General features: G+C 44.9%; 1 long non-coding RNA gene across 1 annotated transcript in view; it reads left to right on the top strand.

The window, feature by feature from the left end:
- The first annotated feature begins 480 nt into the window (after window positions 1-480).
- LOC125484383 overlaps window positions 481-16097 on the top strand; it is a 72998-nt gene continuing 57381 nt past the window's right edge. Inside the window, exons 1-2 of the long non-coding RNA XR_007263211.1 lie at window positions 481-591; window positions 694-747. This is a non-coding gene — a long non-coding RNA (uncharacterized LOC125484383). The remainder of the gene's footprint in view (window positions 592-693; window positions 748-16097) is intronic.

The following is a 16097-nucleotide window of genomic DNA, read 5'->3' as shown; positions in this document are numbered from 1 at the left end:
GGGGGGGGGGGGGGGGGGGGGAGGGATAGCTGGACCGAGATTTCAGTAACGTACAGTAACCTTGCTAAAACAAAAAAAAACACGCTGGATTCTTAAAGCTAAGGAAATATAATGCTCATCTGAGACTCCTTGTACCAGCCCGTTCCACTTCTCCCTATTGTGTCCCTCCACCCGCCCCCCAATGGCGGGGGAGCAGAGCCCGGGCCCCGGGGCCCACAAGCCGAGGCGCGAGCGCCCTCCCTGCCGCCTGGACCTGTCCGTGAGGCTGTCTCCCTCCCTGCCTGTGTCTGTCTGCCCCGCTGACCGCACTCACCTGGGGCGGTTGGAGATGCCGCTGGAGTTGCGGGAGAAGGCCGGGGACGGGGGGAGGGTAGGGAGAGGGGGAGGCGTCCCGCTCCCGACAGCCGAGGCCTCGCCGCCGCCGCCGATACTGCTGCTGGTTCCGTCACCGGGGCGACACCGCGACGTCATCAGCGGGCGACGGCAGCCAGGGAGTGAGAGAGAGTCTGGAGAAGCTGCAGGAAGCAGCTTCACTTCAGGAGGGTATCACCACATTAAACTTCTTACAAAATAAAAACTCAGGCCACTGAAGTAAGTGTCCTTTTCACTTACAATACAAATTTTCTATCACATTCACTTTTTAAAAATGTCAATAAATTGTTTTTCTGTTCCTGTTCTGACCACTTATTAAAGCTAAAATTTCCAAAGGCACTGACATTGGCTTGTACACATACTGGAGGATATAAAGTACGATATTTTCATTCAACAAACCTATTCATTAGGGTAACTGAAGCCCCTCATTTCTTTCTGCTGAAATTATTTAAGTAGTCTTAATACTAATGCTACGTTAACTCTAAATTCATCTTTAGCCTTCCCTGAAAGTGCATCAGTAGTTTTAGAGTTATGGCATATTAGTGTTTTATTTGGATTGCCTACTTAGCTGCAATTGCTCCATTTTCAAATTAATTGAATACAGTGTGCCATTCTGCTCTCCCTGCTATAGGATGAGATAACACAGCATGGAGCTGGAGAAGCGCAGCAGGCCAGGCAGCATCAGAGGGGTAGGAAAGTTGATGTTTCAGATCAGGACCCGTCTTCAGAAATGGGGATGGGGGGAGCCCAGAAATAAATAGAGAGGAGGGGTGGGGCTGGGGAAGGTAGGTGGGATGGTGATAGGTGAGTGCAGTTAGGCAGTGGTGGGGATTGGTCAGTGGATTGGGAGGGGCGGATAGGTGGGAGAAAAGATAAACAGGTTGTGTCAGGTCAAGGAGGCGGGGATGAGAGGGTGGGTTGGACATAGATGAGGCCGGGAGTGGGGAGATTTTAAAAACTAGTGAAATTCCATGTTTAGGCCATTGGGCTGTAGGTTCTCGAGGTGGAACATGAGGTGCTGCTCCTCCAGTTTGTGGGTGGTGTCATTGTGACACTGGAGGAGGCCCAGGATGAACATGTCACTCAGGGAGTGGGAGTGGGAGTTAAAATGGTTCGCGACCAGAAGGTGTTGTTGTTTGTCGTGTACAGAGCGCAAATACTCTACAAAATGATCTCCAAGTCTCTGTTTGGTCTCACCAATGTAGAGAAGGCCACATTGGGAGCAGCGGATGCAGTAGACCAAGTTGACAAGACCCGAAACGTCAGCTTTCCTGCTCCTCTGATGCTGCCTGGCCTGCTGTGTTCCTCCAGCTCCAAACCTTGTTAACTCAGACTCCAGCATTGGCAGTTCCTACTGTCTCTGGATGTGCAGGTTTGTCTGTCTAATGCAGAAGGTTTGTTTTGTGCCTTGAATGGAGGTGAGGGGGGAGGTGTAGGGGCAGGTGTAGCACTTCCTGCGGTTGCAGGGAAAGGTGCTTGGAATGGTGGGGTTAGTGGGGAGTGTGGAGTGGACGAGGGAGTTGCAGAGAGCGGACCCTATGAAAGGCAAATGGGGTGGGGAGGGAAATATCTCTTTGGTTGTGGGTTTGGATTGTAGGTGGCGGAAGTGGTGGAGAATAAAACGTTGGTGGGGTGATATGTGAGGACTTTATTTTTGTTGAGGGTAGGAGATGTGAGGGCAGAAGTGAGGGAAACGCAAGAGATGCGTTTGAGGGCATTTTTGATCACCAGAGGGGGAAGGTTATGGTCCTTGAGAAATAAGAGGACATCTGGGATGTGTGGGAGTGAAACACCCCCATCTTGGGAGCAGAGGCGGAGGAATTGGGAGAAGGGGATCGCATTCTTGCAGGAAGGTAGGTGAAAGAAGGTGGAGCCCAGGTCACTGTGGGAGTCGGTGGGCCTGAAATAGATGTCAAGAGTTCAGAAAAGATTTACAAGGATATTGCCAGGGTTGGAGGATTTGAGCTATACAGAGAGGGTGAATAGGCTGAGACTATTTTCCCTGGGGCATTGGAGGCTGAGGGGTGACCTTATAAAGGTTTATAAAATCATGAGGGGCATATATAGAGTAAATAGACAAGGTCTTTTCCCCAGGGTCGGGGGAGTCAAAAACTAGAGGGCATGGGTTTAAAGTGAGAGGGGAAAGATTTAAAAGGGACCTGAGGGGCAACATTTTCATGCAGAGGGTGGTGCATGTACGGAACAAGCTGCCAGAAGAAGTGGTGGAGACTGATACAATTACAACATTTAAAAGGTATCTGGATGGGTATATGAATAGGAAGGGTTTAGAGGGATATGGCAAATGGGACTAAATTTAGTTAGGATATCTGGTCGGCATGGACAAGTTGGATGGAAGGGTTTGATTTTGTGCTGTACATCTCTATGAGTCTATAATTGTGAAGCATATTTCTGAGAAGTGAAAATTCATGTGTTGAATTAAATTTCATCCTTTTTCCAATATAACAAGAGGAATACTCTGAGAAGTGTGGCCTCTCCATTTTAGTGTTTTGTGACCTAATGGGTGGTAAGGAGTTTGAGAGGAGAAATGGAGAGGTTTCAAGGAACCATTTTTGAGATTAGCTGATGACACAATGTGAAGTCCAGACTCATGAATTAAGAGTCATTAATGGGCAAAGTATTCCTAAAAGTTTCAAATTGGAATTGGAAAATAATAGAGGTCTTGTTGGTCCTTGATTTCCAAGGGTAAGGATTTCTTTTTGAGATAACTATATGTTCTGTATTTGATTATGTAAATTCCATGTGTCCACATTAAGCAGGAGAACTGTAGTGAGTCAGAAAGTTTCTTTCTGAAGGAAAGGAATCTTTCTAATTATATGTAACTACATTTTTTTAATTGTTGCTGGGCCCTTGTCGAAGCTTTGGACATCTATTGAGGAAAAAGCTGCATTTCTCCTTAGAGAAATATACAGAAAGGATGATGGCATTTTGGAATTGAAAACTGTTCTAATTAGAACCTTTTCAGATCCCATGCGGTTTCATGCAGCCAGAATATACTGCACTACACACGGCACTGGGCACCTTTCACGAACTCTTATGGTTACACTATTGTTCAAGTTTATGAATGTCGCATACATAAAGGAAGCCTAATGTTGACCTAATGCCCTGTACCTCTCACGAGGAAGCTAAAAGAGTACATTCCTAGTCTCGCCAAGATATTTTATGATCTATGTAAATGAACATTAGGAAACTATAGGAGCTACAATATTCTTTTTCATGAGACAGTGGTGCCGAATTTGACAGAGAATCAAGTTAACTTTGTGTAACATTGACCAATAGACTAACTGGCAGGAATAAGTGGAAATACAAGTTCATGCAAAAGTGAGATCATTAAGGTACAACAATTCGCCCGTCCCAATAACCAATTCATCTTGGAAACTGAACTGTTCTGGTGGATGCTCACGTTATCCTGAACACATTCAAAAGGGATGAATGGTGTACTTTTTTTTTTCAAATAATTCTCTAAAGCCAATTAAGCTGCTGCTGTACAGGCTGTGTGTCTAACAGTTTTTGGTGGAACAGAGCTCCTGTGCCTCCTTCAACCTGTGAGCAGTAGAGATGCATGTATAAGAATTGTAGCAAAGAAGGGAGACAACTCTTAGAACCCATATAGTGTGGGAGCAGGCCATTTAGCCCATTGAGCCAACAGTGACCCTCCATAAATGATCCCACCCAGACCCATCCCACTACTGTATCCCTGCATTTTCCATGGTCAGTCCACCTAACCTACACATCTTTGGACTGTGGGAGGATACTGGAGCACCTGGAAGAAACTCACACAGACACAGGGAGAATGTGCTGGAATCAAACCTGGGTCCTGGGTACTGAGAGGTAGCAGTGCTAACCACTGACCCACCGTGACACCCCAATTGTTGGGAGGGATAGAAGGAATATCCCAGCCATCACCAAACTGGTGCTTGGTAGCCTGGAGGAGGAAAAGATCTCCCAAAGAATCTGAATTAAGAACATGATAACAAGAAAGTTTTGGGAATGCTTATTGGGTACCTGGCACTTGCTGTTGGGTTGTGAGTAGAAGGTCCTGCTAACACATGAACTGTATTAATATTGCGTGCAGTCCTGGTCACCACACGACCAGAAGGATGTGGTTGCTTTGGAGAGGGTGCAGAGAGGGATTACCTGGATGTTGTCTGGTCTGGGGGGTTTTAGGTATGAGGAGAGGCTGAGTAAACTCGGATTGTTTTCACTGGAAAAACAGAGGCCGAGGGGCAACCCTGATAGAGGTCTATAAAATTATGAGAGGTATAGAAAGAGTGGATAGTCAGAGGCTTTTTCCCAGGGTGGAGAGGTCAACTACAAGACGGCACAGGTTCAAGGTGAGAGGGGAAAAGTTTAGGGGAGAAGTGCGGGGAAAAGTTTTCACATGAAGGGTGGTGGGTACTCGGAACACACTGCCGGTGGAGGTGGTGGAAGCAGGCACATTAGCAACGTTTAAGGCATATCTTGATGGACACTTGAACAGGAGGCGAGCAGAGGGATAGAAACTAGGCAATAGGTAGTGGGTCTAAATAAGGATTAGGAATCTATGGAGGCTTGGTGCGCCGAAGGGCCTGTTCCTGTGCCGTATGTTTTGTATATGACGAACATATATGTATATACAATGGGCTGACAGACTTAGGACAACAATTGCTAGAAGGTATTACCCAAGCATGAGAACCTGCACTAATATATCCAGGATTCCACTGTATATATTGATAGAGTTGCTGTAACTGTGGCCCTCCATCAGTTGAGGCCATCCCTCTGTAAAGTACAACAGTTCAGCAGTGAGCAGGATAGTGGCAATGGGCCATATATTTCAGGAGGAATTCCTGACATTTGCTATCTGCTTAGTGAGACCTCTAATCCATAATTGGCAATTATCTAACAATCAATTATGGTCCAGGACCAGACTTCCAAATTGATGTTACGATTTGGCCAGGGATCAGTAAATTTTATTTTTAAACTAGACAAAGTGTGAGCTCCAGAGGATGTACTAACAGAGCGAAGCCACGAGATTCCATGTGTTTAGCAAAATTTTACAACATTGAAGTAGCAATCCAATCTACAATACACGCACACTATGCTAGTACTCACCCGTATTTGCCAATGTTAATTCTACTAGGCTGTGATTGAATGCTGCACAGCGCAAATGAAACAACAAATGCGATCGACATGGATCCCATGGATTTTGCAGCAACACTGGTATAATCCCGGCTCTCCACCAGCAGCTAGCCTTAGCAGGACCATCCTATCCTTGGGTTTTTACCCAAGCTTCAATCTTGCTCAGTTGCACCAAGCAAACACTGTTTCTGAACTTTTCAACTCCAATTCTGTCAACTGCATGGAAGTATTAATGCTAGCAGCCTTCTTCTGAGCACCACCGCCCCCCTCCCCCCCACCTCAGCTTTCCCTAACGTTCATTCATTGGTGGTCCATCGCAAACGAGGATGAGTCTCTTCCACTGTCAGGGTGAGTCTGTAGTTGTCTGTATAGACTGATGCGGTTACGCTTGGGGCAGAAGTGGTCATGGGAAGTGGTGGGTGGTGTGGCAGTACACTCCTTTCGCTCTTTTCACCTGGCTTCTGCATTTTCCCGACAGCAAGTCTCGAGGTGTTTGTTGCCTTCCCGGATCCACTTTGGACAGTCTTGGGCCAGTGATTCCCAGGTGTCTGTGGGAATGCCACACTTTGCCAGTGAGGCCATGAGAGTATCGCTGAAGGGACTCCTCTGTCCACCTGGGGCTAGCTCTAACACAAAGCTAGTAGCCTTCCCACTTCTTTAGCTGTCTCTCTCTCTCCAGGACGCGTCCTGACTCCAAACACTAAGCTGCCTACAAATTTCTAGAATGTCTGACTGGTTTTGTTCTAACTGCTCTTGCCTCCTCACTGCATCCCCTGTACTGAATTCTCTGCAGTTCAACTGCCTTCTCAGCAGTACACCTAACTACTGCACTCATTAAATAGAGTCGGCTTCTGTTCTTGTTTGTCTGCCATACTCCCTGTCTTTTCCAACATCCCGTAACTTCTGAACTCCTCTCCAAATGTAGCACCATTAGAACTGAATGTACCCTAAAGATTATACTGTTGGACAGAGGTCAGGAGGAGAAGCATGGTCTCTCCGATCAGCTTCACTTCAAATTAATACTCACTGATGAAATCTGTAGCTTTCTGTGGCAGCCTGCATAATCTGATGTTTCATCCTAGTCCAAATCTGCAGTATTCCAAGGCAGATGAATTCCCAGTGGAATTTTCACCTTTTGGGTGCAGAACACTGTGTGTTGCTGGAGGGAGCAATGGGAAATTTATGCAGCTCAGCTCTGGATAACCCTGTGAGCAATGCTTGGATGGCTGGATTGCTTTCAACTGGGAGAGCTGTGTGTAGTTTTCCAATGGACTTTTGTTATGTCACAATTTTACTTGGTCAAACCTCAGCAGCATGTCTGAACATATAGTTGCATATTCCTTGACTTTTGCAAATTTCCTTTTAACTTCATGGATCCAGGCAATTGTAGTGTTTCCAGATGGTGAGAGAATGTGCCGTATCTATTGGACCATTAATCTGAGTGGATTTCACAATTGTAAAACCTGGAGACGTTTTTGGGAAGGCAGTGGGATAGTCACTGGACTAGTAATCCAGAGACCCTGGCTAATGCCATGGGAGCAGGTGTTCAAATCCCGCCATGGCTGTCAATTAAACTCGGGAATATAAAGGTGGTCTCGGTGATGATGGCATGACTCCATAGATTCCCTACAGTGTGGAATCAGGCCATTTGGCCCAACAAGTCCACACCGACTCTCCAAAGAGCAATCCACCTGGACTTGCCCCACCCTACCCTATCCCTGCATTTCCCATGGCTAATCTACATAGCCTTATATCCCTGGACACTGTGGGCAATCCACCTAAACTGCACATCTTTGGACTGTGGGAGGAAACCGGAACACCCAGCAGAAACCCATGCAGACACAGGGAGAATGTGCAAAATATATTAACAATTTTTGTGAAAGTCCATCTGGTTCACTAATCGAATTAAGTCTGTTGTCCTTATTAGACCAAGCCTACTTGTGAGTCCAGACAACATCAGTGTTAGAAATACACCCCCTACTCCATTTGAACCCCCTCCTTCTTTGCCTACCCTTCCCTTTTGTTATTGTAGCACTGTCTTTTAATGAGTAACACGGGTGATTTGACGGGGGTTCTATTAAAGAGCTGAGTTCTTCAAATCAGAGGATGTCCTCGTGGGCCTGCTCCTGGGCCTGGTTAAGTAGCCATCAACAGGTCCACGCTGTGGGTCAAAGAGGGACCCATAGTTCCTGACCACCCACTCTTCTGCAACCATATCTGTGCACTGGTATCCTTGGAGAGGGAGCACATGGTGGCTACCAGTACCATTGATGCCTTTTGAGAGAGCTGGGCACCACTGCAGTTGGAGTGCATTACTTCCCCCTCCAACTCTCACTTAGATCCCTTCTCTTCCTACCTTCCATATTTTTGATGTCATCGCACTGCCCCTACTGGATAGTTCCTTTAATTGGTGAAATGGGTGATTTTTATACACTTGTGGGACATGGCTGGCCAGCATTTCTTGTCCGTCCCTAATTGCCCTTGAGAAGGTGGTGGTGAGCTGCCTCCTTCAACTGTTGCAGTCCATTTGCTGTAGGTTGACCCACAATGCTGATTGGGAGGGAATTCCAGGATTTTGACCCAGCCACAATGAAGGAACAGTGATGTATTTCCAAGTCAGGATGGTGAATGGCCGCAGAGGGTGGTGTTCCTGTGTATCTGCTGCCCTTGCCCTTCTAGACAGAAGTGGTCGTGGGTTTGGAAGGTGCTGTCTGAGGATCTTTGGTGAATTTCTGCAGTGCATCTTGTAGATGGTACGCACTGCTGCTACTGAGCGTCAGTGGTGGAGGGAGCAGATGTTTGTGGATGTGGTGCCAAATTGGGAGTGATTTTATTTTTTTACAAATGAGTTTGTTTAGAAAAAAAACAATGTTTGCAGGGGCTGGAATGCATTATGTCCACCTCCAGCACCATTTTGATTTATCTCTCTCCCCGTTTTCCCCACCAATTTTTTGGTTTTGTTGTTGTTGTTGCACTGCCCCCTGATGGGCAGTGTTTGTAATTTGTTTGTTTAGTTGATTATTTGGGTGATTGGGTTTCTTGTGGGGCTGGCTATAGTAGCCATTAAATTGTCAGCGTGCTGTGGAGGGTCTGGTCTTCCACAGGTACATTTGTGGCCGGGTGTCCTTGGAGAGGGAGCATGCCCACCAACACCCTCGAAGCTTTTAGAGTTAGGCACCACAGGAGAAGGGAGGCTGGAGTGCTCTATCTCCTCCTTTGATGCTATTTTGATTTAGTTCCTCCCTTTGTTTCCTCATTTTCATTTTATTACTGTAACACTGCCTCTGGTGGGTAGTCTTTATAATCAGTTATTTATAAATTAAGTTAGTCGGGTGATTTGTTGGTGGGTTTTTCAAAATGAAAAAGAGATGAGTTCTTCCCCTGTGGAGGGTTGGCATCTGGACAGGGAAAGGATCCAGATGGGAAAGGTGGAAACTTGTGTTTGCATTAAATTATATGTTTAGACTAAAACAGGCAGTCCCCGGGTTGCAAACTAGTTCCTTTCCAGAGTCTGTTTGCAAGTCAATTGATATGCAAGTCGGGACACAATGCAGGACAATGGAAAGGAGCCACTCTAAAGTACAGGATGTAAGAACATATGTCAGGTCTTTGAATTTTAAAACCATGTACGGGATCGCATTTGTAAGAATGAGCATTTATCAGACCCCCTGTAAATCTCTTAAAAGTCATTTGCTGCCATTTCAACATATGGGATATTGGACTGTGAAACAGCCCTCAGCAACATACGAAGCTCTGAACTGCCATGAAATGGCCTAGCAAGCCACTCAGTTCAAGGGCAATTAGGGATGGGCGACAAATGCTGGTCTTGCCAATGATGCCAGTGAACAAATGGAAAAGGCAAGGGTTGTCCTTGCTAAAAGGGAGTATGAAAACACTTAATGACCTTGCCTTTTTATGAGGCAAACATATGCACTAAAGAATAGCCAGAAAATAAAATTGCTCTGGCACGAAGGATCCTTTGCATAAACAAGATTTTCTAGTTTTTGCCTTTGGCATGTCTATCTGTCAATGCAGATAAAGGAGTTGTAAAATTATTGCAGTTCAGAAGGAAGCTATTCATTTTATTGAACATAGAACATAGAACATTACAGCGCAGTACAGGCCCTTCAGCCCTCGATGTTGCGCCAACCTGTGAAACCAATCTGAAGCCCATCTAACCTACACTATTCCATTATCATCCATATGTTTATCCAATGACCATTTAAATGCCCTTAAAGTTGGCGGGTCTACTACTGTTGCAGGCAGGGCATTCCACGCCCTTACTACTCTCTGAGTAAAGAACCTACCTCTGACATCTGTCCTATATCTATCACCCCTCAATTTAAAGCTATGTCCCCTCATGCTAGCCATCATCATCCGAGGAAAAAGGCTGTCACTGTCCACCCTATCTAATCCTCTGATCATTTTGTATGTCTCTATTAAGTCATCTCTTAACCTTCTTCTGTCTAACGAAAACAGCCTCAAGTCCTTCAGCCTTTCCTCATAAGACCTTTCCTCCATACCAGGCAACATCCTGGTAAATCTCCTCTGCACCCTTTCCAATGCTTCCACATCCTTCCTATAATGCGGTGACCAGAACTGTACGCAATACTCCAAGTGCGGCCGCACCAGAGTTTTGTACAGCTGCAACATGACCTCATGGCTCCGAAACTCAATCCCTCTACCAATAAAACCTAACACACCGTACGCCTTCTTAACAACCCTATCAACCTTGGTGGCAACTTTCAGTGAACTATGCACATGGACACCGAGATCTCTCTGCTCATCCACACTACCAAGAATCTTACCATTAGCCCAGTATTCTGTATTCCTGTTACTCCTTCCAAATTGAATCACCTCACACTTTTCCGCATTAAACTCCATTTGCCACCTCCCAGCCCAGCTCTGCAGCTTATCTTTGTTCCTCTGTAACCTGCAACATCCTTCCGCACTATCCACAACTCCACTGACTTTAGTGTCATCCGCAAATTTACTAACCCATCCTTCTATGCCCTCATCCAGGTCATTTATAAAAATGATAAACAGCAGTGGCCCCAAAACAGATCCTTGCGGTACACCACTAGTAACTGAACTCCAGGATGAACATTTCCCATCAACCACCACCGTCTGTCTTCTTACAGCTAGCCAATTTCTTATCCAAACCGCTAAATCACCCTCAATCCCATGCCTCCGTATTTTCTGCAATAGCCTACCATGGGGAACCTTTTCAAACGCTTTACTGAAATCCATATATACCACATCAACCGCTTTACCCTCATCCACCTGTTTGGTCACCTTCTCAAAGTACTCAATAAGGTTTGTGAGGCACGACCTACCCTTCACAAAACTGTGTTGACTATCCCTAATCAAATTATTCCTTTCTAGATGATTATAAATCCTATCTCTTATAATCCTTTCCAACACTTTACCCACAACCGAAGTAAGGCTCACTGGTCTATAATTACCAGGGTTGTCTCTACTCCCCTTCTTGAACAAGGGGACAACATTTGCTATCCTCCAGTCTTCTGGCACTATTCCTGTAGACAATGACGACATAAAGATCAAGACAGGTACATACTTATCAAGGACACGCAGTAGCTGTTCCTTGAACAAGCTCCACATTTCAATTGTGCCCAGCCCCTGCAGTTTCCTTCTCCACCCTATGCATCGTAAATCTTGCCTAATCGCCTCATAATTGCCTTTCCCCCAGCTATAACTCTAGCCCTGTGGTATATATCTATCCCTTTCCATCGCTAAAGTAAACGTAACCGAATTGTGGTCACTATCACCAAAGTGCTCACCTACCTCCAAATCTAACACCTGGCCTGGTTCATTACCCAGTACCAAATCCAATGTGGCCTCGCCTCTTGTTGGCCTATCTACATACTGTGTCAGGAAACTCTCCTGCACACATTGGACAAAAACTGACCCATCTAAAGTACTCGAACTATAGCGTTTCCAGTCAATATTTGGAAAGTTAAAGTCCCCCATAACAACTACCCTGTTACTTTCGCTCCTATCCAGAATCATCTTTGCAATCCTTTCCTCTACATCTCTGGAACTTTTCGGAGGCCTATAGAAAACTCCCAACAGGGTGACCTCTCCTTTCCTGTTTCTGACCTCAGCCCATACTACCTCAGTAGACGAGTCCTTATCAAACGTCCTTTCTGCCACCGTAATACTGTCCTTGACTAACAATGCCACACCTCCCCCTCTTTTACCACCTTCCCTGATCTTACTGAAACATCTAAGCCCCGGAACCTGCAACAACATTCCTGTCCCTGCTCTATCCATGTCTCCGAAATGGCCACAACATCGAAGTCATGCTGATGAGACCATGCTGACTCCTTGCAAGGACAATTCAGCTGGTCCGACCCTTTCCCTCTGTAACCCTGTCCAATTCAACCCAATTCCCTTTTGAAAGCCACAGTTAAATCTGCTTACACCAAATTTCAGGTGCTAAATTCCAGATCTTAACCACTCACTGCCTTGTAAAAGAAAATCTTTACATGTTACCTTTGGTTCCTTCGCAAACCATTTTAAATCTGTGTCTTCTGTTCTTGACCTCTCCACCAAAAGGAATGTATCTAGTCCCATCAAAAATCCTCATGAGTTTGAACACCTCCACCAAATCTCCTCTCACCTTTCCCAAAGAAGAACAGCCCTAACTTCTGCAATTCATTCTTTGAACTGAAGTCCCTCACCTCTGGAGGCAAATGTTTGCCAAATTTGTACCCATTCAAAAGATGTACCCACCAGGCATTCAATCCCTTTCTCTAAATAGTTAATAGATCCCCATTGAGACCCCACCACTCACTTTTTAGCAGCCCATTCATCCCATCTTATTGACCCACAAATGACCCCCTTACCCCTAATCTCTGTTTCATGTTGGCTAACCAATCTTCTATCTATGTTTTCCCCAATACCGTGAGCTCTTATTTTGTGTGGTAACATTTGATAGGTCACCTTGTCAAATACTTCCGAAAATCCTAGTACACCAAATCTAATATGGGTGTCACAGTGGTTCAGTGGTTAGCACTGCTGCCTCACAGTGCCTGGGACCTGGCTTCAATTCCACCCTTGGGCAACTGTCTGTGTGGAGTTTGCACATTCTCCCCATGTCTGTGTGGGTTTCCACTGGGTGCTCCGGTTTCCTCCCACAGTCCAAAGATGTGCACGTTAGGTGGATTGGCCATGCTAAATTGCCCATAGTGTCCAAAGAAGTGTAGGTTAGGTGGGTTAGCCATGGGAAATGCAGGGTTGCGGGGGTACGTTAGGGGGTGAGATGCTCTTTGACGGGTCAGTGTGGACTCGATAGGCCGAATGGCCTGTTTCCACACTGTAGGGATTCCGTGATTTTACCACTACTATGGGCTGCTCATTATCCCCATTGCTTGTTACTTCCTCAAAAAAACGTAATAAATTAATCAAACATAATTTTTACAAAACCATTCAGAGATAGCAAGAACTGCAAATGCTGGAGTCAGAGATAACACAGTGTGGAGCTGGAGGAACACAGCAGGGCAGGCAGCATCAGAGGAACAGGAAAGTTAACATCACAATGACACCACCCGCAAACTGGAGGAGCAACACTTCATGTTCCGCATTGGGAGCCTACAGCCCAATGGCCTAAATGTGGAATTCACCAGTTTTAAAATCTCCCCACCCCCGGCCTCATCCCATGACCAACCCTCCCTCTCATCTCTGCCTCCTTGACCTGATACAACCTGTCCATCTTTTCTCCCACCTATCCACTCCTCCCACCTCACTGACCAATTCCCACCACTGCCTACCTGCACTCACCTATCACCATCCCACCTACCTTCCCCAGGCCCACCCCTCCTCTCTCTGAGCTCCCTTCCTCCTCCCCATTTCTGAGGAAGGGTCCTGACCCAAAAGGTCAACTTTCCTGCTCCTTTGATGCTGCCTGACCTGCTGTGTTCCTCCAGTTTTACAAAACCATGTTGACTCTGCCTGATTGTTTTATGATTTTCTAAGTGCATGCTATAATCTTCTAAATAATAGATTCTAGCCCAATGACACGTGTTAAGCTAACTGGCCTGTAGCTGGTTGTAGAATACTTTTGGATTCCTCTTGATGTTACCTGCCAGTTTCTTCTCAGACTTTTCACTTACTCTGAACTGTGTATGTTAAGCCTTGTTCTCAGCTACATTGTCAACTTGACAATTATTTCATTTGCACCCTTCTTTATCTTCTCATTTGTCATCCAGGGAGCTCTCACTTTTGATACACCATCTTATATAGTTTAGCACGCCAACTTTTGATTCCAATTTATTGAGGACAGTTCTCAATTGAATCCAGCATCTGCAGTTCCTACTATCTCTCCCAATTGAATCAATTGATTTTTTTTAAACTCTAGATTGTTCTTTGTCCTTTTCCGTTGCTAATCTCAATATTATGCCACTGTATACTAAATGTTTTCCTCCTGACATTTGATCCACTTGGCTCACCTCATTGCCCTAGACCAAATCCAACAGTACTTCCTCCCTCACTGAGCTGGAAGTTCTCCGAAACATACCTCAGAAATTCTCCTCTTTCTTTGCCTTTACACATTCACCAGTTTATATTAGAGTAATTGAACTCCACTGTTATCGTTACTCTCTTAATTCTGGCACTTTTTATAATTTCTTTGCAAATTTTGTTCCTGTATATCTATCACATTGGCTGATGGCATATAGAAAACACCAGTAGTGAAAGTGACACCCCTGCTGTTTCTTAATATGAACCAAATAGATCCTGCTCCTTCAATGCTGTAATATCCTCATTAATCAATACTCCCAACTCTCTTCATTCCTTTGTTAAACATTTTGTATCCAGGAATATTTGATATGCAGTCCTGCCTCTTTGTGAATGATTATGTCCACATCATATTCCCATGTAGCTATTTGCATCTGCAATTCACCATGCTTACTTACCTTGCTTTGTGTGTTTATGTACATGCCATGTGAGTTGGAATCGGATTTTATTCTGTTTCCAATGTTGTCTTCAGTGACCTCAATCTCCCTTGCAGTTCACAGAATGCCTAAATTATACCCCAAAGCTGCATGCCAAATTTGAAAAAAAAACTGTGCTTATGCAGGGGAGAGTTTAAAAAAAAGCTTTTGTTTTTATAGCACTTGTCATGACCATTGGACATCTCAAAATGCTGTACAGCTAATGAAATACTCTTTGAAGCATAGCCACTTCTGTAATGTGGAAAACATGACAGCCAATTCACATATAGCAAACTCCCGCAAACAGCAATGTGATAATCAGATAATCTGTTACAGGGTTTTTGATCAAAAATTAATCATTGACCAGGGCCGCACAGTTAACTCCCCTGCTGTTCACCAATATTAGGCTTTGGCATCTCTTGTATGCAGTTGAGCTGGCAGATGGGGCTCATAGTTCAATGTCTCATCCGAAAAACGATGCCTTCAACAGTCCAATAAGGGATTGATGCTCATGGCAATGGGACAATTTTTCCTGTTGAAGACTTTTTAAAAGACCATTTCAGAGAAAAAGCGCTCCCTAAACATTTTTGTAGTGAGAGACTGCCATGAATTCTGGGACCATCTTAAACACTGTCTCAGGTTACCAGCTTCTCCCTGAAATGAGCCCATTTCTCTCATGGTTAAGAATTTACTTTTGTTGTCGAGTAAGTACAATGGTGTAACTTGGGGATACATCTGTGAAAGCCCCTCCTCCTACATCCGTTGAATGTCTTGATCCTTGCACAGTTTAGAACACATTTTCCAATCAACAGAAACTGTAGATTGTTAACACTTCAATGAACCAAGGCCAGACCTTGCCTTTCAGTCAGTAAGTGGACATAGGGTAACATTTATTTCAAACCACATCTGACGTCAACCTAACTTTAGTTATTCCTTGATATTGAAGAAAATAATAGAAAATATGTAGTTGCATCTTTCTGCATTACTTTCTTTTGGTCAGGCCCATCAAATTGTAGCTTGCTTTGAGCCTGGTCGACTTCCCTCATAGAAAGCTGCCTTAACCTTATATCTAAATATGAGTTTTCCTTTCAAGTAGTTGCTTCTGAGGAACTGGACAGGAGGCTGAGGGCCGTCTTTCCAACTTCTTCCTGGACCAGGGCTTTGCTTGTTAATCAAACGGCTACTGCTGGTTGAAGTTTCAGTCAGACCATATCCAATATTATCATGAAATCACTTCATATCTCTATGATTAGTCCATTGTATAATAAAATGTGGGTTGATTAGCTCCATTTGGCTGGAAGACTGGTTTTGTGATGCTAACAGTGTGGGTTCAATTCCTGCAGCAGCTGAGGTTACAATGGAGGACTCTCCCTCTCAACCTTTCCCCTCACCTGAAATGTGGTGACTCTCAGGTTAAACCACCACCAGTCATCTCTCTCTAGAGCATATAGCATGGAAACAGACCCTTCGGTCCAACCATTCCATACCCAAAATAAACTAGTCCCACTGCCTGCATTTGGCCCATTTCTTATTCATTCCACACATGAACCACTCTCTGTATAAAAAAAAAGTTGCCCCTCATGTCCTTCTTAAATCTTTCACCTCTCACCTTAAAAATATGCCCCCTTAACTTGT

Source organism: Rhincodon typus, chromosome 11 (genome assembly GCF_021869965.1).
Source record: "Rhincodon typus isolate 14 chromosome 11, sRhiTyp1.1, whole genome shotgun sequence".
NCBI classification, from domain to species: Eukaryota; Metazoa; Chordata; class Chondrichthyes; order Orectolobiformes; family Rhincodontidae; genus Rhincodon; species Rhincodon typus.
This window is presented reverse-complemented; position numbering and strand designations above follow the sequence as displayed.